We start from the raw sequence: 23,840 nt of genomic DNA, 5'->3' as shown, positions 1-23,840 counted from the left end.
TCATATTTCTGAATCTGAAGCATAAAGAACCATAAGAAGGTTCAACCATACAGAATTTCAAGTCAACATAAGCTATAGGTTTTCCTGTTAAGAAAGTAATAATTTCATTATTTCCTATGCTAAGGAATAGTATTATGGATAAGCCCAAATAAATGTTTTAAAAGCCATGACTGAAAATGTTTTACATATATTTGACTACATACAGATTATTTAAATTGTATGGATAAATGTGCAATTAAATGTATATTTATCTCATTTTACACACACACATTGAAAGGAACACTTGTGTGTAGAATTTGTTTACATATTGCGTCCCCCGCCCCCCATATATATATATATATATATATATATATATATATATATATATAAAAGCTTTCTGTGTATTAGGTATGGGGCAATTGAACAACACTATTTACTTCATAAGGTTTTTCTCTGACTAGCTACTATATTGACTTATAAATATGCTAACGTTGGAAAAATGTTGGTACTGAATATATTTACAATTCAAATAATGTCACCCAAATAAATATTAAAATTAATGACTTTTTGGGTAGTACTAATGAATAGGAAGTAATTCTGTTCAAAAAAATGAAAGACTAGAATATTCGTACATCAATAATTGATGAGTCTTACTTTTCAGACTAAGTAGCTTCATTATCAGCAACAATTCAGAGAGTACAGATTGCTCTTAGGTAGATTTAATTGCCTTTCATAATGCCCATGGCATCTGGCCATTTCAGTCCATGAGCATAGAAAGGATCTAAAAACCAGCAAAAAACAATTTTGGTGCATAAAAGATTTTGCTCTTTTTTGAACTTATAATATATTCCATCTTTGCTACTCATCTTGAGGTTACTCAGATGAAATGTTTGCGTTGTTATTTAAAGTTTTTTTTTAAATTGTAACTTCATTATTTGACTTTGCATATACTGATGTCTTTTCTCCCCAATGTACTACTATAAATATCCTGAAGTTTGGGGCTATGTTTTATATTTTTTTATTTTTTATTACAATATCAAGGCATTCAATAAATGTGATGACTGGTTGACCAAAAGACCTTTTTTTTTTTAAATGTCATTTCTCTCTGGAATCCTCTTCTGATCTTTTAGACTTCAAACTCAATTATGATCTAAAAGCCTTCTCATCTTGGAAGATCATGCTATCTCTGTAGTAACTCCTTGGATTGATCAGTTTCTTCTTGAAATTCCATTTTAATGAAACTGCATTGGCTATTCCTGTTCACTTATTTATTCCTCTATGGGATTCACTCCTAGCTTTCTCGATTCTGCCATGTCCTTCATTCAAATACTTCCTCCCCCTCATCCACTTTTCATCTTTCTTTTATGGGTGATCTTACTGTGTTAGAATGTAAGCTACTTGAGGGATTGTCTTTCTGAATAAGTATATTGGTCAAGGAATGATTTCTCCTTTCTCCAATGTTGTTTGAAATAGATCTAGATTTAGGAGTATGGGGGGGGCGAGGCCAAGACTGCAGAGTGAAAGCAGTGACTTGCTTGAGATCTCCCCCAAAACCCTCCAAATACCTGTAAAAAATGGCTCTAAACAAATTCTAAAGCAGCAGGACCCACAAAAAGACAGAGTGAAACAAATTTCCAGCCCAAGAGAGCCTGGATGATTGATCGGAAAGGTATATCATATCAGGCTGGGAGAAGAGCACATTTCGGGCATGGGCATGCAGGCCACAGTGAACCTGGAGCAGGCCTCAGAGGACTAAATTGTGGGCATCTGTGCCAGTTTCCAGACTTCTTAACCCACAAACCCCAAAGACAACTTATGAGGTAAGTAGGAAAAGTCTGTGACTGTGGGTGAGAGAGAAGCTCTGTCCCAGCCCCAGAACGTGTGAACAGCCCTCGCTCGGGCAGCAACTACTTCCAGAGGTTCTGGCCCACAGACTGAGGGGGAAGCAAGTGGCTGATCAGAGGAGGATTTCAGGGATCTCTTTGCTGGCACTGAGGCAGGATTCTCTTTTTTTGCCCATGATTGGATCTGGATCACAGTTCTGTGTGAGGAGGAGCTCTGGAGTGGTGGAGCTTATAATGATGGCAGAGAGGAAATCCTCCTCACAGTTCCAAGGCAGAAAAGAATGCTTGTGGTCATTCATACATCAAAGCAAAGGCTAGGAAAAGGGTAAACATCTCACCCCTTATCATACCACCTTGGAAGAACTGAAAACTTACAGGTCCCTAGAAGTATCTCTGAAAACAGCTGCACGAAACCCCTGAAGCTTGGGAAAGTACATTTTCCAGACCAGAAGCAGACCCTTACCATAAAAACAAAAGTTTAAAACTCAAGTAATTGGCTGGAAACATGAGCAAACTGTGCAAAAAAAGTCAGATCATATAATCTTTCTTTGGTGACAAAAAAGATCAAAACATAAAACCAGAAGAAGACAACAAAGTCAAAGCTCCTCCATCCAAGGCCTCTAAGAAAAATATGAATCAGTTCCAGGCCTTGGAAGAGCTGAAAAAGGATTTTGAGAACCAAGTAAGAGAAGTAGAGAAAAAACTGGGAAGAGATATGAGTGTGATGCAAGAAAACCATAAAAAACAAGTCAACATCTTAATAAAGGAGACCCAAAAAAATACTGAAGAAAATAGCACCTTAAAAAATAGCCTAGCCCAAATGGCAAAAGAGGTCCAAAAAGCCAATGAGGAGAAGAATGCCTTAAAAAAAAAAAAACAGAATTGGCCAGATTGAAAAGGAAGTCAAAATTTCACTGAAGAAAATAGTTCCTTAAAAATTTGAATGGAGTAATTGGAAGATAATGACTTTATAAGAAATCAAGACACTGTAAAACAAAAGCAAAGGAATGAAAAAATAGAAAACAATGTGAAATATCTCATTGAAGAAACAACTGACCTGGAAAATAGAACCTGGAGAGATCCTTCAAAAATATTTGGACTGCCTGAAAGCCATGATCAAAAAACAGTGCCTAGACATCATCTTTCAAGAAATTATCAAGGAAAACTATCCTGATATTCTAGAAAAAGAGGGTAAAATAGAAATTGAAAAAATCCACTGATCATCTCCTGAAAGAGATCCCTAAAGGAAAACTCCTAGGAATAGTGTAGCCAAATTCCAGAGTTCTAAGGTCAAGAAGAAAATTTTGCAACCAGCCAGAAAGAAAAAATTTGTGTTGTGGAAACACAATTAGGACAACACAAAATTTAGCATTTTCTTCATTAAGGGACCAGAAGGCTTGGAATATAATATTCCAGAGAAAAAAGAAGATAACATTACAATCAAGTATCACCTACCCAGCAAAACTGAGTATAAACCTTCATGGGAAAAATGGAAATTCAGTGAAATAGAGGGCATTCAAGCATTCTTGATGAAAAGACCAGAGCTGAATAGAGAATTTGACTTTCAAAAAGTACAAGACTCAAGTGAAACATGAAGAGCTAAACAGGAAAGAGAAATCATAAGAGACTTATTAATGTTGAACTGTTTATATATCAGCATGGAAAGATGATATTTGTAGCTCATAAGACTTTTGTCAATAGTAGTACTTGGAGGGAAAAATATATGGATAGATAGATAGATAGATAGATAGATAGATAGATAGATAGATAGAGGACACAGAATAAGTTGAAGATGAATGGATGATATCTGGAGAATAAAATTAAGGGTTGAGAGAGGATTATACTGGGAGAAGGAGGAAGGGAGAGGTAGATTAGTGTAAATTATCTCACATAACAGACCAAAAAAAGGTTTTAACAGTGGAAGGGAAGTGGGGGAAGGTGAGAGGGAATGAGTGAATCTTGTTCTCCTTGGATTTCACTTAAGGAGGGAATAACATGCACACTCAAATGGGTATGGACATCTATCTTGCCCTACAAGAAAATAGGGGGGAAAGGGATAAGAGAGTAGAGAAAGGATAAAGGGGAGGGCAGATTTGGGGGAGGTGGTAATCAGAAGCAAACAATTTTGAGGAGAAACAGGGTCAAAAGAGAGAACAGAATAAAGGGAGAGCAGGACAAGATGAAGGGAAATATAGTTAGTTTTCCACAACATGACTACTATGGAAGTGTTTTGCATGACTACTCTTGTATAACCTGTATCAAGTTGCTTGCCTTCTCAGTGGGGGTGGATGGGGATGGAGGAAGGGAGAAAATTTGGAACCCAAAGTTTTAAAAACAAATGTTAAAAATTGTTTTCATATGCAATTGGGAAATAAGATAAACAGGCAATGGGATATAGAAATCTTTCCTGCCCTACAGAAAAATGGAAGGGGAAGGGAATAAGAGAAGGGGTAGGGAGGGCAGATTAGGGGAAGGGGTATTCAGAATTCACACTGTGTTGGGGTGGGGGAAGGGACGAGATGGGGAGAAAAATTGGAACTCAAAATCTTGTGGAAATGAATGTTAAAAACTAAAAATAAATTAATGAATTTTAAAAAGAAAATGCAAAACGGACAATTTTTATTACATTAAATTAAAAAGTTATTGGAGAAAGCCAATATAACCAAGATTAGAAGGGAAGCAGATAGCTGGGAAAAAATTTTTATAGCCAGTGTCTCTTCTAAAGGCCTAATTTCTAAAATATATAGAGAATTAAGTCAAATTTATAATCTAAAGGGGGGGGCAGCTAGGTGGTGCAGTGGATAGAGCACTGGCCCTGGATTCAGGAGGACCTGAGTTCAAATCCGGCCTCAGACGCGTAACACTTAACTAGCTTTGTGACCTTGGCCAAGTCACTTGACCCCATTGCCTAGCAAAAACAAACAAAAAAAAAAACAAATCTATATAATCTAAATCTATCTACAAGTCATTCCCCAATTTATAAATGGTCAAAGGATATGAACAGGTAGTTTTCAGGTGAAAAAAATTAAAACTATCTATAATCATATGAAAAAATGTTCTAAATAATTATTGATTAGAGAAATGCAAATTAAAACAACTCTGAGGTACCACCTCACACCTATCAGTTTGGCTAACATTAAAAAAATTACAAATGTTGGAGAAGATTTGGGGAAATTGGAACACTAATGCATAGTTGGTGGACTTATGAACTGATCCAACCATTCTGGAGAGTAGTTTGGGACTATGCTCAAAGGGCTATAGAAATGTGCATAACCTTTGGTCCAGCAATATCACTACTAGGTCTGTAACTCAAAGATATCATAAAAAGGGTAAAAGGACCCTCATATACAAAAATATTTATAGCAGCTCTTTCTCTGGTTTCCAAGAATTAGAAGTTGAGGGGATGTTCATCAATTTGAGAATGGCTGAACAAATTGTGGTATCTGAATGTAATGGAGTACTATTGTTCCATATGAAATTGTGAGCAGGTGGATTTCAGAAAAATATGGAAAAACTTCCATGAACCGATGCTGAGTGAAGTAAGCAGAAACAGGAGAACTTTGTACACAATAACAGCAGCATTCTGTGATAATCAATTTTGATAGACAGCTCTTCTCAGCAATGCAATGGTCTAAGACAATTCCTAAAGACTCAAGATGGAAAATGCTAGCCATATCCAGGGAAAAAGCTATGGAGTCTGAATGTAGATCAAAGCATACTATTTTCTTTTTTCTTCTGTTTTTTTTTCTTTCTTTCTTGTGTTTTTTTCTCTTTTGTTCTAATTCTTTTTTCACAATATTGCTAATATAGAAATATATTAATATGATTGTACATGTATAGCCTTTATCAGATTGCAAGCTATCTTGGGGAGGGAGTAAGGGAGGAACGCGAAAAAATTTAGAGCTCAAAATCTTATAAAAGTGAATGTTGAAAACTAAAAATAAATAGTCCTAAAAATCTTAGATATAATAGTAAGGCAACAGAAGGGAATCATGAGGTATAAGAATCATAAAAAAAGAGAAAAATATATAGAGTTATAGAAGATATTATATTTTACTTTGAAAACCCCAAGAAGTGATAAGAACTAATCAAAAAAATTAATAGCTTAAGTATAGCAGTAGTATATAAAAATCAATTAAAAAAAAACCCTTTAGCATGTCTTTCCAATTACCAAAAAGGAGAAAATAAAAAAAAGACAAATTCTATTCACAGTGATAACAAAATTATAAAATATCTTCACAATAATACGACCAACTTTGGACTAATATAAACACATCTACAAAAGCTCTTACAAACAAATGAATAAATAAACAAACTTGTAAATGAAAATATAATTAATTTAAATTATAGAAGTTTAATAAAAATTACAATGACTAGAAGAGTTTCTTTTACAGAATTATATTTTTAAAAAATGCCAAATTCATTTAAAAGATAAAAGTATGGAATCTCAATGGAAATTATGAAAGTGAAGGAATAAATGGGACAAAACATTCCTGTATCTAGAACTCTTGTATAAATCAGCAAACATTAAAACTATTTGAAATTGGATAAAGAAAATATATCAGGGAGCTGCAAGGTAGCTCAGTAGATAAAGCTCTGGCCCTGGAGGACCTGAGTTCAAATCTGGCCTCAGACACTTCACATTTACTAGCTATGTGACACTGGGCAAGTCACTGAACCCCATTGCTTAGCTGCCCCCCCCAAAAAAAAAGAAAAAGAAAAAGAACAAAAAAATACCGGTACCACAGGTTGGAAAAACAGCACCCAGAAATAAATCATCTTAGTAGATAATTACTCACTAAGCCCAAGAACACAAACTACTAGGCAAAAGAATTTCTAATTGACAAGAATTGCTGATAAAATTGGAAAGTAATGTGGCAGAAAATTAATTTAGATAATCAACCTGTTGTAACTTTACCCAAATAGTTAATCAACCTAATTTGAGGGTAATGCAAGGTGGAAGGTATTATTCATACCTTGGTAGAATTTGTTTTTTTTCTTTTGTTTTTTTTTTTTTTTAAGGATAGGCAACGGGGTTAAAGTGACTTACCCAGGGTCACGCAGTTAGTATGTGTTATGTATCTGATGCCGGGATTTGAACTCAGCTCCTCCTGAATCCAAGGCTGGTGCTCTATCTGCTGTGCCACCTAGCTGCCCCTCGAATTTCTAACTAACCAAGAAATAAAAAAGATAAAAGATAAAATTTAGAAAATATATAATTATATCATTTTTAAAATTATAGAACAAATTCAATGCATCCAGAAAAATTCTGTCAAATGGCAAAGCCAAACTATACACAAAAAATTGCATATAGTATTTTAATATAATTCAAACTATATTGGAAAATGACACAATTATAAAATAAAAGTAAGCCCCCAATAAATAAGTGACAAGTGGACACGGTAAATGGGAAATAAATGTTTAAATTTTTAGTAACAAGATATATATATATATATATATATATATATAAAAATACTCAACTTTCACCTTAAAATCAACAAATTGTAACACATGGAAAAGAGGTGGAAATGTTCAATACCTGATGGACTTCATGAAGAGAAGAATACTGAAGAAGTGTTAGAAGTGGTATGAATTGGTCCAGTCATTCTAGAAAACAATTTGGAGTCTTTCACAAAAAAAGGTACAATCTTTTTATGACCCTTGACCCAACAATGCAATTAAAACACATATACCCCAAAAAGGAGAGGCTAGAAAGCCAGCTTTGGAGTCAATATTATTTATGTTCAAGTTTGGCCACTGACACATACTAGTTAGGTAAATCTGATCAAGTCACAATATCTCATTACCCCCAGTCTATTCCCCCAAAATAAAAGCAGTTACATATTTACTTTCATAGAGAGAATTTTCAGTGTGCCTTCCACTACCAAATCACAAGTTTGGGCAGAAACAAAATATTTGAAGGTAAAAGACAGAAAGAACCTGTAATACAGTGAAATTTTAACTAAAGTACCTTTCACAAAAGCAATAAACTGGAAACTGGGTAGGTGACAATAGGTGAATGGCAGAGAAAATTCTGGTGTTATAACACACATACATATATAATATATATACATATATATATATGTATATATACATAACATCAATATATCATAGTATATAATGTATTCTACAAAAATGAATATAAGGAATGAGAAACATGAAAATAGTTTATATGAAATGAGGCAGAGATAAATAGAGCCACAAAGACTATAATAAGTAATACTACAAAATAAAGGTCAAACAACACCAAAGGAAGGCAGCCAAAATTAACATAATTTCAACAGCCAAAACGTATCAGAAAACAGGAAATAAAACATATTTCTCTCCTTTTGCAATATGGGAAAGAGGTGAAAGGCCTGTGAACATATAATGCTGAATAAACTGTCACACTAGTCAATAACTTAGCTTAACTTTTTTATCTTTTTCTTTCAAATTGTGTTTTGGGATAGAGAATATTAGGTAATATTAGGTACATTGTAAAAAGCTAAAAGAATCAACACAAATGGGGAAAAAATAGCTCTGCATTAAGTAACTATTTTGTTCAAGGGACTATTTTAGGTAATTATAGTACAATGGTAACAACAAAACATTCCTTGTCCTCAAGGATCATATCTCATATCTTGGGGGCACATCAATCAATTATTAATAAAGATTTCTTAAGTGGGTACTACATCTCAGACACAGTTAGGTGCTAAGGATACAAAGATAAAATGCAATATTTCTTTACCTCAAGGAGCTTACATTTCATTGGAGAAAACAATGTAGATATAAATAAAGCAGAATATTTAATAAACATGCAATACAAATATAAGATAATTTTTTTAGGATGAATCATTAGCAGCTGAAGGATTCAGGAAGGTTCTCATACACAAGGAAAGGTTTCCATTGAGCTTTGATCCAAGTCAGAGAATCTTAGAGAAAGAAATGAAGAGGGATTGTGTTATAAGAATACAAGACAGCTTGCGCAAAAATCCAGAGACTAAAGGGAGAATGTGATCTGTGAAGTCCAGAAAGCACGATGATCAGGCAACCATGATTAATGAGTAATAAATTTGAAAATGCCAAACAGAGTACTTTGAATCTTATCCTAGAAGCAATGGTATAGGAGCTGATTGAAAAAAGAAGGAATATATACACAGATAAGGAAATGCAAGATAAGTGGGGGGAAGAAAGGGGATACAGCATTAGTGACTAAATGGACCAGGAAAGACTGCAAAGAAAAGATGGTAGCTGAGCTCAAACTTTATAAAAAGTAGAAATTCAAAGGTGAAAGATATGAGGAGGAACTACATTCTAAGCACAGGACACTGAGTTAAAAAATGGGCTTGAGGAAGTACAAGGAAGACAGTTTAGCTGAAAAAATAGAATATATAGAGGGAAATTATGTGAAAAAAACTCTTGAAAGTCAATCTGGAGTCAGAGCGGGAATGGATATTATTCCAGTGTGAGGATTCTATATGTTATCCAAAAAACAATATGAAGACACTGGAGAATTTTGAAAAGGTGAGTGATGTGGTTAGATCTGTGCTTCAGGAAGATCATTTTGTTTGCTGTATGAAAGACAGATTGAACAAAGAAACCATTTAGATTTCCCTATAGTAGTTGAGTTGAGGGGTGACAAGGTCCTGATCTAAGGTGATTATAGCCATATCCATGGAGAGAGGGACATTGATGAGGGATGATCAACAAAAATATTGGAAACTGATTGGATACTTTAGGATGAAATGTAAGATTGGAGAGAGTGAAGAATGACTACAAATTTGGGAATCTTGGTGACTGAAAGCATACCGATGTCCTCAACAATGATGAAGTTTGGGCTAGATATTTTTACCAGGAAAGATTTTGAGTTCCATCTTAGACTAATTGAGTATGAGATATATGTATATATATATATGACATTCAGGTAAATCTATGTCTAGTGTAATGAATTAGTACTAGAGTTTGGGAGAAATATTAGGGTTGGGTGAAATTTCATAGTCATCTGCTTAGAGAAAATATTTCCATTCTTTGGCGCTAACGAGATCACACAGGGAGAGGGTATAATTGAGAAGGGTCAGGGAGACAGTCTTCAAGAACAATATGTTTAGGTGATGAGGAATGGATGATGATCCAGAAAAACAAGATAAGTAGCAGTCAAGCAGGTGTGAGGAGGGCCAGGAGAGTGCCATGATATGGAACTGAATGGAGGACAGAATATCCAGAAAGAAGGGGTGTTTGTTACTAACAAAAGGTGAGAAAAGATCATTAGATTTAGTCATTAAGAGACAGTTGATATGATGAGCATGATTGAATCACATAGTAGAGACAGAATTTATTTTGTGAGTGGAGGGTAAGGAAGGCAGTATGACTCAGACAACTAGTTTTAGCTATTTGGCTATAAAATAAGTAATATAGCTTCAAGAGATGACAAAGTATATTTGTATTTTGGTTTAGTTTTAATAAAACAAAGGCAGAGACCTGGTCATATATGTAGACAATAGGGAAGGAGAGTAAAACACGACAGACTGAAGATAAGATACAGAATAATAGAAGGGACAAATTTTCAAAAGAGGCAAACAGGGATGATATAAAGAATGTTAATAGAGATTTTAACCATAAAAAGTTCCAGGTCCTCCTCAGGGACTAGAACAACACATACAAGTAACTCTTGATTAAGATGGATTGTGAGTAGAACAAACTTGTGAAAGTTGGTCTTAATATTTCCAGTTAAGAAGGAAGAAAGATTCTCTGCTGAAGAGCAGGATTAAATGGGTCATCCTGGGAGCTTGAGGACAGAAGAGGAGATTTGGAACAGCCACTGAGAAATGTATGAGAGACTTTCAATTAAGAGAAAGGATTGTCATGTAGCAAAGAGGTCCTAACTGAGGTTAGAAAATATAAATTTAGAGTGGTTGAAGTCAAAAGATTGTATGCCTTCCTCCAGTGGAGTTCAGTCTGAATGTAGAAGCAAAGGAATGGGGATAACTGGGAGTTTAGATTTGGCAAAATAAAGACAGCAAAATGTTATGGAGAGGAAGGGGCTTGAGAGCAGAGCAGAGTACATAGTTGCAATGGTTAACTACAAGAACAATATTAGAAAAAGAGTCCAATGTTGATAGGCTGGTAAACAGAAGGCAAGTCAGTTATGAGAGAGAATAGGCTTTGGAGGAGTAAGGTAAGTGAGAAATGTAAAGATAGGTGTGGTAACATAGAAGAATTTCAGTGTCCTGAATCACAGTGGTAGAATACATTTGTTATATTTGAGATGAAAGATATGACCATTCATTTGTTGGGGCAGCATACTGAAGATACAGGTTATGGAAGCTGAACCCATTAATGATTTGAGAGAAGATGTTTGAAGGGACATTATAATTAAGTCCTAAAATTAAAGAGAATTTTTGATGGTAAAGAACAAAACTGAGCCAAGAGCTGAAACACTTGAGAAAAGAGGGAGAATGGCCTGGGCCTAGTATGTGACAATAGGAATCTGTATTATTTGTTATAGGTATATGAAATGAACCCCATGTGAGAGAGACTGTTGAGTTATCAGTGTACAGGGAGGGACTGAAAGTGGTAGTGGTAGTAAAGCCAGCAAGGGGTTATTAGGCTGAGGCACTAGAACTTTCATTTCTTTGATAATTGTATTTAAAGATAAGTATTCCCTTTGTCATCCTATACATTTTCTTTTGTCCATTTAAAAATATTATTCTGAGAAGTCTATAGGCTTTACCAGAATGCTAACAGGGTCAGTGAGACAAAAAAAAAAATAGAGTCTTTATTCTGCATGTACTGTTCATTAATTAAAGCACATGGGGCCAGGAAAAGGAAGGCAATAGCGCTGTTATCCACTTTTCTGATGAGCCTATGTCTGGAACTTTATGTTCAGTTTCAAGCTCCACATTTAGTAAGACCATCAACAAGCTTGAAACTGTTCAGAAGTTGACCTGGATGGTTAAGAGACTTAAAACTACACTATAAAAAAATATTATTTGAAGGAGCAGAAAGCTTTTAATTTCATTAAGAGAAGACTTGGGTGGACTATGATAGCTGATTTCAAAAATTTGAAGAGACACTAAGTAGGAGGGGAATTATAGTTATTTTTCTTGGTCCCAGGAATAAAGAGGCTGCCATAAAAAAAAAAAAGTGGAGATAGCAAGCTACACAAGAAAGAGTTAAAAGATCTGCGTTCCAATCTTGTCTCTGAGATTAGCTCTATAATCTTTCTCAATTTACTTAAATTCTATAAACTTCAGTTTTCAGTATATAAAATGAGATTAAGATTACAGGAACCACCTATACCAAAGAGAGCATGTGAAGAAAGTGGTAGATAAATCTCACAATACTAAAAAAAAAAACTGAGTTATGATTAGCATACAAATACACATTAAATTTATTGCTAATAAAAATTGTCCTAAGTAGAGTGGATTATCTCTGGAGGCTGTGAGTTCCTTCAAATTAGAATCTTTCTTTAAAAAAAAAATTATTGAAGATAAAGAAGTCCTCAGCCTAAATGCCCCAGTTTATAAAAATAACAGCTATACCTGTCTCTGTTCTCATTATTATGCCTTTCCTTTTATCATCCCCTTATCCCCATTCCTGGCTTGGGCACTGGACAAATTCTGTAATAATGTTCTGGAGGGAGAGAGGGAGGGGGAAAGAAACGGAGACTCATACAATCTCAGTTGTTTTTTTTTAATATAAATTTATTTATTTGTAGTTTCCAACATTCATTTCCACAAGTTTTTGAATTCCAAATTTACCCCTCTCACCCTCCCCCCACCCCAAGATGGCATGCATTCTGAATACCCTTCCCTAGTCTGTCCTCTTTCTATCTCTCCCCTTCTCTTATCCCCTTCCCCTTCTATTTTCCTGTAGGGAAGGATAGACTTCTGTACCCCATTTCCTGTATTTCTTATTTCCCAGTTGCATGTGAAAACTTTGTTTTAAACATATGTTTTTAAAACTTTAGGTTTCAAATTTCTCTCTTCCTCCCTCCACCACACCTCATTGAAAAGGCAAGCAACTCAATATAGGTTGTACATGTGAAGTTATGCAAAACACTTCCATAGTAGACATGTTGTGAAAAACTAACTCTATTTCCCTTAATCCTATTCTGCCCTCCCATTTATTCTATTCTTTCTTTTGACCCTGTCCCTCCTCCTCTGCCCCCCTCTCTATCATCCCCCTGCTCTCTTGTCCCTTCTCCCCCTATTTTCCTGTAGGGTAAGACAGATTTCCATACCCAATTGAATGTGTATGTTATTCCCTCCTTAAGCCAAATCCTATGAGAATAAGATTCCCTCATTCCTCTCACCTTCCCCTGTTCCCCTCCACTTTAAGAGACTTTTCTTTTCTGTTTTTTCTTTGTGAGATAATTTACCCCATTCTACCTCTCCCTTTCTTCTTCTGAGTATAATCCTTCTCATCCCTTAATTTTATTCTCCAGATATGACCCCTTAATCTTCAACTCACTCACCCTGTGCCCTATCTATCTATCTATCTATCTATCTATCTATATATATACATACATATAATTTTTTTCCTTCAACTACCCTAATACTGACAAAGGTCTCATGAGTTACAAATATCATCTTTCCATGCAGGAATGTAAACAGTTCAATCTTAATAAGTCTCTTATGATTTCTCTTTCCTGTTTACCTCTTCATGTTCCACTGGAGTCCTGTATTTGAAAGTCAAATTTTCTATTCAGCTCTGGTCTTTTCATCAGGAATGCTTGAAAGTCCTCTATTTCACTGAATGACCATTTTTTCCCCTGAAGGATTATACTCAGTTTTGCTGGGTAGGTGATTCTTGGTTGTAATCCTATCTCCTTTGCCCTGGAATATTATATTCCATGCCCTGTGGTCCTTTAATGTAGAAGCTGCTAAATCTTGTGTTATCCTGATTGTGTTTCCACAGTACTTGAATTGTTTCCTTCTGGCAGCTTGTAATATTTTCTCCTTGACCTGGGAACTCTGGAATTTGGCTACAATATTCCTAGGAGTTTTCCTTTGTGGATCTATTTCAGGAGGAGATCTGTGGATTCTTTCAATTTCTATTTTGCCCTCTGGTTCTAAATATCAGGGCAGTTTTCCTTGATAATTTCTTGAAAGATGATGTCTAGGCTCTTTTTTTGATCATGGCTTTCAGATAGTCCAATAATTTTTAAATTCTCTCTCCTGGATCTATTTTCCAGGTCAGTTGTTTTTCCAATGAGATATTTCACATTGTTTTCTAATTTTTCATTCTTTTGGATTTGTTTTACAGTGTCTTGATTTCTCATAAAGTCACTGCTTCCAATTGCTCTATTCTAATTTTTAAGGAAGTATTTTCTTCAGTAATCTTTTGGACTTCCTTTTCCATTTGGCCAATTTTGCTTTTTAGGGCATTTTTCTCCTCATTGGCTTTTTGGACCTCTTTTGCCATTTGGGTTAGGCTATTTTTTAAGGTGTTATTTTCTTCAGTATTTTTTTGGGTCTCCTTTAGCAAGCTGTTGACTTGTTTTTCATGATTTTCTTGCATCACTCTCATTTCTCTTCCAGTTTTTCCTCTGCTTCCCTTACTTGCTTCTCAAAATCCCTTTTGAGCTCTTCCAAGGCCTGGGACTGATTCATATTTTTCTTGGAGGCTTTGGATGTAGGAGCTTTGACTTTGTTGTCTTCTTCTGGTTGTATATTTTGATCTTCTTTTTCACCAAAGTAAGATAATATCTGACTCTTTTTGTGCTGCTTGCTCATGATCCCAGCCAATTACTTGAGTTTTAAACTCTTTGTTAAGGTAAGAATCTGCTTCCAATGTGGAGAATGTACTGTCCCAAGCTTCAGGGGTTTGTACAGCTGTTTTCAGAGATACTTGTAGGTACCTGTAAATTTTCAGTTCTTGCAAGGCAGTATGTTAAGGGGTGAGGTGTTTACTCCTTTCCTGGCCTGTGGCCGCAAGTATTCCTTTCTGTCCTGTAAGGAGGGGTTTCTCTCCACAGCCACTACAAGCTCCACCATGCCAGTGTTCCTCCTCACCCCAGCACCGCCACCCAGAACTGTGACCCGGATCCATATACGGGCAAAGCCAGAGATTCCTGCCTCTGCACTGGCAAAGAGATCCCTGCAATCCCTGCCTGATGAGCCACTGGATTCCCACTCAGTCTGTGGGCCAGAAGCTTGGGTAGCAGCTGCCCCCCCCACCATCCTTTTGGGGAATGAAGCTGAAACCCCGCCTTCCTTTCTAAGCACCAACAGAAACAGACTTTTCCCTTCTAAGTTGTCTTTGGCATTAGTGGGTTGAGGAGTCTGGAAACCTCCACAGCTGCCCGTTTTCAGTCCTCTGAGGCCTGCTCCAGGTTTCTGTGGCCTGTGCTCCCAAGCTGTGCTGCGCTCCCAGCCTGGTGTGAATACACCTTTTTGATCAATCATCCAGGTTGTCTTAGGCTGGAAATTTGTTTCACTCTGTCCTTTTGTGGGTTCTGCCACTTCAGAATTTGTTTAGAGCCATTTTTTATGCGTATTTGGAGGGGTCTGGGGGAGAGCTTAAGGAAGTCACTGCTTTCACTCTGCCATCTTGGCTCTGCCCCAGTTGTTTTTGTTTTGATCTACCTTCTTGTGTGTCTCTAGATCTTTTCTAGTCATCCCCTGAAGATGAGGTAGGGTATGGAAGGGGGTAGGGGAGGCACTAAATTTCTTTTTTCCTCATTGCATTTCTGATGAAATTTTCTAATAATAATAATATTTACAAATGTACTCCGTACTATAATTACACGAAGTAGACATCTTCCTCTGTTTTACAGGTAGGGGTAGCTAGGTGGCCCAGTGGGTAGAGTGCTGTTTCTGAAGTCACGAAGATTCATCTTTGTGAATTCAAATCTGGCTTCAGACACTTAGTAGCTGTGTAATCCTGGGCAAGTCACTCCACCCTGTTTACCTCAGTTTCCTGATTGGTAAAATAAGGTTGAGAAGAAAAGGGCAAAGCACTCTAGTATCTTTACCAAGAAAACCCTAAATGTGGTCACAAATATTCTGAAATGACAAAACAATGTCAACAAAATTTTACAGGTAAAAAGTCTGAGAGACAGAGATAGGTCTCCAGTGGATGTCTTACTCCATTCTCTACTGCTTTCACCTCTGTCTTTTTTTCCTGTAAATTCGGTTTAGGGAGTTGGGTAGGAGAGGAATGGATGAGCCTACATTTCTTCCTTTAACTCTTTTATAGCTAATGAGACTTGGAGATGCTATTCTTTTTTTTTTTTATTATTCATTGGGGAATTTCTTTTTAAAATTTATTTATTTTTAGTTTTCAACATTCACTTCCACAAAATTTTGAGTTCCATATTTTCTCCCCATCTTGTCCCTTCCCCCAACCCAAGATGGCATGCATTGTGAATATCCCTTCCCCAGTCTGCCCTCCCTTCTATCTCTCCCCCCCTTATTTTAACCCCTTCCCCTTCTATTTTCCTGTAGGGCAGAACAGATTTCTATACCTGATTTCCTGTCTTTCTTATTTCCCAGTTGCATGTGAAAACAACTTTTTAAACATGTGTTTTTAAAACTTTGGGTTCCAAATTTTCTCCCTTCCTTCCTCCTCACCCATCCTCATTGAAAAGGCAAGCAACTCAATACAGATTATACATGTGTAGTTATGCAACACACTTCCATAGTAGTCATGTTATAAGAAACTAACTCTGTTTCCCTTAATCCTATCCCATCCTCCATTTATTCTATTCTCTCTTTTGACCTTGTCCCTCCTTAGAAGTGTTTGCTTCTGACTACCCCCTCCTCCAATCTCCCATCCCCTCTATCATCCCCATGCTCTTTTGTTCTCTTCCTCTTCCCTCCCCCCTTCATTTTCCTGTAGGGTAAGATAAATTTCCGTACCCCATTGTGCATGTTATTCCCTTCTTAAGCCAAATCCCGTGAGAATAAGATTCACTCATTCCCTCTCACCTTCCTAGGTTTCCTCTCCACTGTAAAAGCCTTTTCTTGTCTGTTTTATGTGAGATAATTTACCCCATTCTACCTTTCCCTTTCTCCTTCTCCCAATATAATCCTCTCACCCCTTAATATTATTCTCCAGATATCACCCCTTTATCTTCAACTCACCCTGTGCCCTCTATGTATACATATATACACATATATACATATGTACATATGAATATATATATATATATATGATGTTTGTAAGTCATGACACCTTTGTCAGTATTAGGGTAGTTGGAGGGAAAAAACCTATAATGTTTCCCTCCAACTACCCTAATACTGACAAAGGTGTCATGACTTACAAACATCATCTTTCCATGCAGATATGTAAACAGTTCAACCTCAATAAGTCTCTTATGATTTCTCTTTCCTGTTTACCTCTTCACGTTTCACTTGAGTCTTTATTTGAAAGTCATTTTTTTTTATTTTAGTGTAATAAATTATTTCTCTTGGACCCTATGTGCTTTTCCCAGGTTAGCTCTTAACAGCTGGTACTTAACGAACCTGCCTTGAGCTCCTTAACATCTATTGTCCCGTTCCATCTGTATCAAAGAGATCAAATGACTCTCTAATTTCCTGTTTCTGGTCCTCTGTGAGTTCAGGTTTGGGTCCCATCTTCTTTCTTGGGGAGACCAGCCCAGGTTTGGCCTCTTGATGGTACTGGCCTGGCGTGGGGTGGGGGAAAGTAGGCCGACCAGATCCCGCCAGGGGGGAGGGAGGGAGCAGCGGATCGGGAGGAGGAAGGCCAGGAGATGGGCCGTGCTGGGGGCCGGGTGGCCACTGGGCGGCCGGCAGGCTGGGCTGGGAAGGGCCCGGCCACAGACCAGGGGGTGACCAAGCAACGGGGTCCCCGCGCTCGGGGAACCAGGCCACAGTGGGGACGCCGGGGCTCCAGGCCGGGCGCAGGGGGAGCATTCCTCACCGGGGCTGAGGCCGCGGCTGCGGCGGCGGTGGTGATGGAGGTGGTGGCGGTCGGGGCACCGCGGGCAGGAAGGGGAGGCCAGAAGAGAGTTCCCCACCAGGGCCAAAGGAAAGACAAGACCATGGCCCGGCTGGGCCTCGGAGTCGGATCCAGAGGGAATTGGGGACAAGAGGGGGAGTAGCGGCACTCACACTCGAAAGTCAAATTTTCTGTTCAGCTCTGGTCTTTTCACCAAGAATACTCGGAAGTCAGGGCCCCTAGGTGGCACCGGTGGATAGAGTACTGCCCTGAAGTCAGAAGGACCTGAGTTCAAATCCAGCCTCAGACACATAACACCTACTAGCTGTGTGACCTTGGGCAAGTGGCTTAACCCCATTGCCTAACCCCACCCCCAAAAAAAGAATGCTTCGAAGTCTTCTATTTCACTGACTGTCTATTTTTTCCTCTGAAGTCTTATCCTCAGTTTTACTGGGTAAGTGATTCTTGGTTGTAATGTTATCTCCTTTGCCCTTTGGAATATTATATTCAAAGCCCTCCAGTCCCTTAACGTAGAAGCTGCAAAATCTTGTGCTATCCTGATTGTGTTTCCACAATACTTGAATTGTTTCTTTTTGGCTGCTTGCTATATTTTCTCCTTGACCTGGGAACTCTGGAAATTGGCTACACTATTTCTAGGAGTTTTTCTTTGGGGATCTCTTTCAGGAGGTGATCAATGGATTCTTTCAATTTCTATTTTAACCTCTGGTTCTATAATATCAGGGCAGTTTTCCTTGATAATTTCTTGAAAGATGATGTTTAGGCTCTCTTTCTGATCATGGCTTTCAGATAGTCCAGTAATTTTTAAATTCTCTCTCCTGGATCTATTTTCCAGGTCAGTTGTTTTTCCAATGAGATATTTCACATTGTTTTCTATTTTTTCATTCTTTTAGTTTTGTTTTACAATGTTTTGATCTGTCATAAAGTCATTTGTCCTCATTTGCTCCATTCTAATTTTTAAGGAATAATTTTCTTCAGTGAGCTTTTGGACTTCTTTTTACATTTGGACTTTCTTTTTGGACTGTTTTTTAAGGCATTCTCCTCATTGGCTTTTTGGACCTCTTTTGCCATTTGGTTTAGGGTACTTTTTAAGGTCTTATTTTCTTCAGTACTTTTTTGGCTCTCTAGTAATCTGTTGACTTCTTTTCCATGATTTTCTTGCATCACTCTCATTTCTCTTCCCAGTTTTTCCTCTGCTTCTCTTACTTGTTTCTCAAAATCCTTTCTGAACTCTTCCATGGCCTGGGACTGATTCATAGTTTCCTTGGAAGCTTTGGATGTTTGGCTCTTCTTTGTTACCAAAGAAAGATTCTATGGTCTGATTTTTTTGTATGTTTTGCTCTTCTTTGTCTGATTTTTTTTTCACCTTTGTTTGCTCATGATCCTGCTTCCAGTGTGGACAATGTACTGTCCCAAGTTTCAGAGGTTTTGTGCATCTGTTTTTAAAGATTCTTCTAGGGACCTGTAAATTTTCAGATCTGCAAAGGTGTTATCATAAGGCGTGAAGTGTTCAGTCTTTTCCTTCCCTGTGCTGTGGTCTATGAGTGACCACAAGCACTCTTTTCTGCCTTGGAACTGTGAGGAGGATTTTTTCTGTACTACCACTACAAACTCCACCACACCAGCATTCCTCCATGCCCCAGAACTGCCACCCAGAATTGTGACCCAGATCCAACCACAAGCAAAGTAAGAGAATCCTGCACCAGCAGAGAGATCCCTGCAATCCCCATCTGATCAGCCACTCACTTCTCCCTCAGTCTATGGGCCAGAAGCTCCAGAAGCAGCTGCCACCATGGGGCTGCATGCAGGGACTGGGACTGGGACACAGCTTCTCTCTCACCCGCAGTCACAGACTTTTCCTACTGATCTTCTAAGTTGTATTTGTCTAAGTTGGTCTTTGTGGGTTGAGAAGTCTGGAAACCACCACAACTGTCTGTGATTCAGTCCTCTGAGGCCTGCTCCAGGTCTGCTGAGTCCTGTTTTCCCTCCACTCCCACATAGATCTATGCTCATCTTCCTGCCCTGTGCAATACACATTTCTGATCAACCACCAGGCTGTCTTGGGCTGGAGATTTGTTTTATTCTGTCTTTTTGTTGGTTCTGCTGCTTTGGAGCCATTTTTGCAGGAATTTGGAGGGATTTGGGGGAGAGCTCAAGCAAGTCACTGCTTTTACTCTGCCATCTTGGCTCCACCCCCAAACTGGCAGCTTTCAAATAGTAATTAAGTGAACAATTGCAAATATTTTAGAATGGATTCCTCCTCACAGATGAATTAGACTAGATGTGTTTATAGGTCCATTATAGATTCTATGAATCTATAATAAGATGGTCTGTGCAATGGAGGGTGTAATGCATTTAGAGGATCTAGGTTCAAATTCTAACTTTTTTATATATTATCTGTGAGATGGTAGACAAATCGCTTAATCTCTTTAGTTCTCAGTTTCTTTGAACGTTAAGTGAAAGGGTTGTTTTAGAATCTAGAGCAGTGGTGTCAAACTCAAATAGAAATAGGAGCTACTAAACTGTACATAATGATCTCTGAAGACCACATATTGATGTAGAAAACCACATATTAATATAATCAATGGTGTTGTGTTTTTATATTTTTTAAAAAAATGTTTCTCAGTTATATTTTAATCTTCTTTGGGCCTCAGTCAGAATGTTGTGGGATACATATAGCCTGCAGGCAACATGTTTGACACCAGCTCTAGAGGAATTTTCATGCCTATTCCATTTATAAAACCATGATCTTAGGGTCTTATGACTACAAATTCAAGGAGTCTAGGAAAGATCTCATACTTAAATAATGAAATTTTATGTGAAGGGATTTATAATGGTAACACTGTTTCTTAATTCGGTATAGCAAAATTAATTATTCATTTTTTTCTATTTCATTAAACAGAAGGTAGTCTCAGACCAAATTTTATTAATAGGTTCCTTTGTCCAATGGAGTCAGACTCTGAAACATGAAAAAAATATTTCCCATAGTCATTAAAAATGGCATCAAGATATCTCTACATTAGGCAGTATGAACTTTGAAGAGAATATATTCAGTGTAAATCTAGCCCATGAGGAATTTAAACATTAGCAAACCAAGAGGTTTATACTTGGTTCAGGGCTAGTAGGCAATCATTTTGCTCTGAAATTAAATGAGCAGCAAGCCATGGTTCATAACTCAGAGATCTTTTATTAAACATTTGGATTTTTTTCTTTTATAACTATATTGCAATTATCAATGATGCTTTACCCCACATTTAAGAAATCTTCCATGCTACTGTCAAGTCCAAAGAGAGAGAAAGGATGATTGTTTCTGAATAACACAAAGACTTTCAGGGCAACTGTCTTGGTCCAGGTATTTTTCACACTTGCCCTGTATGAGTATTATTAAATTGCAGTATTTTTTGAGACCAAGAGATATTTTAAAAGTTTATTTTCTTCCTATATTATTGATTTAGTATTAAAAGAGATCATCAAGCTTATATACTCCAAACTCATCCATTTTATAGACAAGAAAAGAGATGCAAAGAGATGAAGACTTTCTGAAACTCACATAGATAGGATGCTTCAAAATCAGAATTTGAAACCAAGTCTTCTGATTGTAAATTTAGAACTCCCTACCCAATTTCACAACTCTGCCCCCAATGTTCTCCAATGCAAAGCAAAAAGAAGGTAGCTAAAATATGTTGCTAAATGTTATAGATAAATGAGCAAATGAGTGGGAAGCCTAAAGTGGTGCAAAGAATTACATGTTGAGAATTTGAAAACCTGGGTTCAAGTCTAGACTTTGGATTTATATTGTTAATCTGTTATTTTGAGCTTGCAACTTGACTTCTCCTGACCTCAGTGTCTTTGTCCGTAAAATGAAAGAATTAGTCCAAAAGATCTTTAAAGTTCCTTACAACTTTGACATTTTGTAGATAAATGAGTGAATGAATGGAAAAAGAGAAAGAGATCAGATTAGATTTCATTTGGGAAATTATTCAGTACTTCCAATTACCCCAATCTTCTTCCTGAAATAAAAATCCATCTTTTCTTAAACAGTATGCTTTTAGTAATATTATATGGTTATGAATCATGGCAGCACAATATTCAAAGAATCAAAATTCTGAGTTACCAAAAGAGCAATGGAAAAATGCCTGGTGAACATGAAGAGGTTACAACATATTATCAAGGAAATATTGTGAGGAAAAAAATAGTTTAAAAAATATCAAAGTGATACATGGCAAGAAAAGGAGGTTAATTGATCATTCAGCAAGAGTCAGGTAGAGGAAATTAGGAAAAAGCATGTTTCTGCCTCCTCATGAAAAAAGAAGGTCACTAAAACAGTTTAACTTGTAAACACAAAATATAAATCCAGAAGGAAACACAGACCAGAAAGACAGTTTTGAAAAGTAATGTATAAGGGGGCAGAACCAAAATAGCCACATATATTTGAACTCCCCAACATTCCCCTCTAGACAACTTTAAAATGACTCCTCAAATCAAATTTTGGAGTAGCAGAGAAAAAAACAATTCAGAGTGAGAAATTTTTCCAGGAGGTCAGAAAATGATGTCTGTGACACCAGGGTGGAGACCACACAAAAGCAATGCAGCATCAGTAGCAGCATTAGGAGATCTTAGGACAGAAATAGTAAAGGGATTAAACAATTCATTAGAAAAAATTATATGTGACCATTTTCTAGCACTGGAGTAGGAGCTGGCATAGTTTGGCAATTTTATTTTCATATGTAGTTCTGAGTTGCAGTTCGAGGGTAGAGTGGAACACTAGTGCTTGTTGCTGAAGGTTAACAGAGACCTTTACTGGGAAAAGAACACAGTAAAGACCAAGAAACCCATGACCATGCCTCTCCTCAGATCACATCATGTTGGAAACACTGAAAATTTGCTCCAAAAACTAGCACCAAAAACAGAATAATATAAAAGCCTGAAGCTTGGGACAGTGGCTGGCTAGCCCAAGGTGGACAGAGCTTAACTTTAATATAGAGTTCAAAGCAAAAAAAAAAAAACAAAAGGCTGGAACAAGGAGCAAACAACAAAAACAAGAAGAACTTGACCATAAAAATCTACTATGGTGACAGGGAATACCAAGATATGAAGTCAGAAGACAACAATGTGAAAACAGCTACAAGGAAAGCTTCAGAAAAAAATGCTAATTGAATCAAAGCCCAATAAGAATTCCAGGAAATGTTCCAGAAAAATAAGAGTGGTAGAGGAAAATTGGAAAATAAATGAGAATAATCCAAGAAAATCATGGAAAGAAAATTAAAAGTTTGGTAAAAGAGACACAAAAATTATTGAAGAAAACAACACCTTAAAAAACAAAATTGGGGAGTGAGTGAAGATGGTGGAGTAAAAGAAGTGACTTGTTTGAGTTGTCCCCCAAACACCTCCAAATACCTGTAAAAATGACTCTAAACAAATTCTAGAGCAGCATAACCCACAAAAAGAGTGAAACGAATTTCCAACCCAAGACAGCTTGGATGGTTGATGGGAAAGATCTGTTGTGCTGGGCTGGAAAAGGAGCACAGTTCACTATGGCCCACAAAGATAGGGCCTCAGCCAACCTGGAGCGTGCCTCAGGGAACTGAATCACTGGCAGCTGTGATGGTTTCCAGACTTCTCAGTCCACAAACATTGAAGACAACTTAGAAGGTCAGTAGTAAAGGTCTATTGACCACAATGAGAGAGGAGTATGGTCCAGCCCCAGCCCCAGGGCAGTGATAGTGGTGGCTGCTTCCAGATCTCTTGGCCCACATATGATGGGAGGATCAAGCAGCTGATCAGAGGGGTATTGCAGGGATCTCTTAGCTGGCACTGAGGCAGGATTCTCTTCCTTTGCCTGTACTTTGGTCTGGGTCTGTCCTAGATGGGGATACTGGGGCAAGGAGGAGCCCTGACATGCAGAGCTTGTGGCAGCAGTGGAGAGGAATCCTTCTCACAGTTCCAAGGCAGAAAAGAGTGCTTGTGATCTTTCATAGACCAGAGCACAGGCTAGGAAAGGAGTAAACAGCTTGCCTTTGAACATACTACCTTGGAAGAACTGAAAACTTACAGATCCCTAGAAATATCTCAGAAAACAGCTGCACAAAACCCCTGAAGCTTGGGACACTAGAA

This window comes from Phascolarctos cinereus, unplaced genomic scaffold, assembly GCF_003287225.1.
Source record: "Phascolarctos cinereus isolate Bilbo 61053 unplaced genomic scaffold, phaCin_HiC Scaffold_4;HRSCAF=312, whole genome shotgun sequence".
Taxonomy (NCBI): Eukaryota; Metazoa; Chordata; class Mammalia; order Diprotodontia; family Phascolarctidae; genus Phascolarctos; species Phascolarctos cinereus.
The sequence above is the reverse complement of the archived record's forward strand: the minus strand, read 5'-3'. Positions refer to the sequence as shown.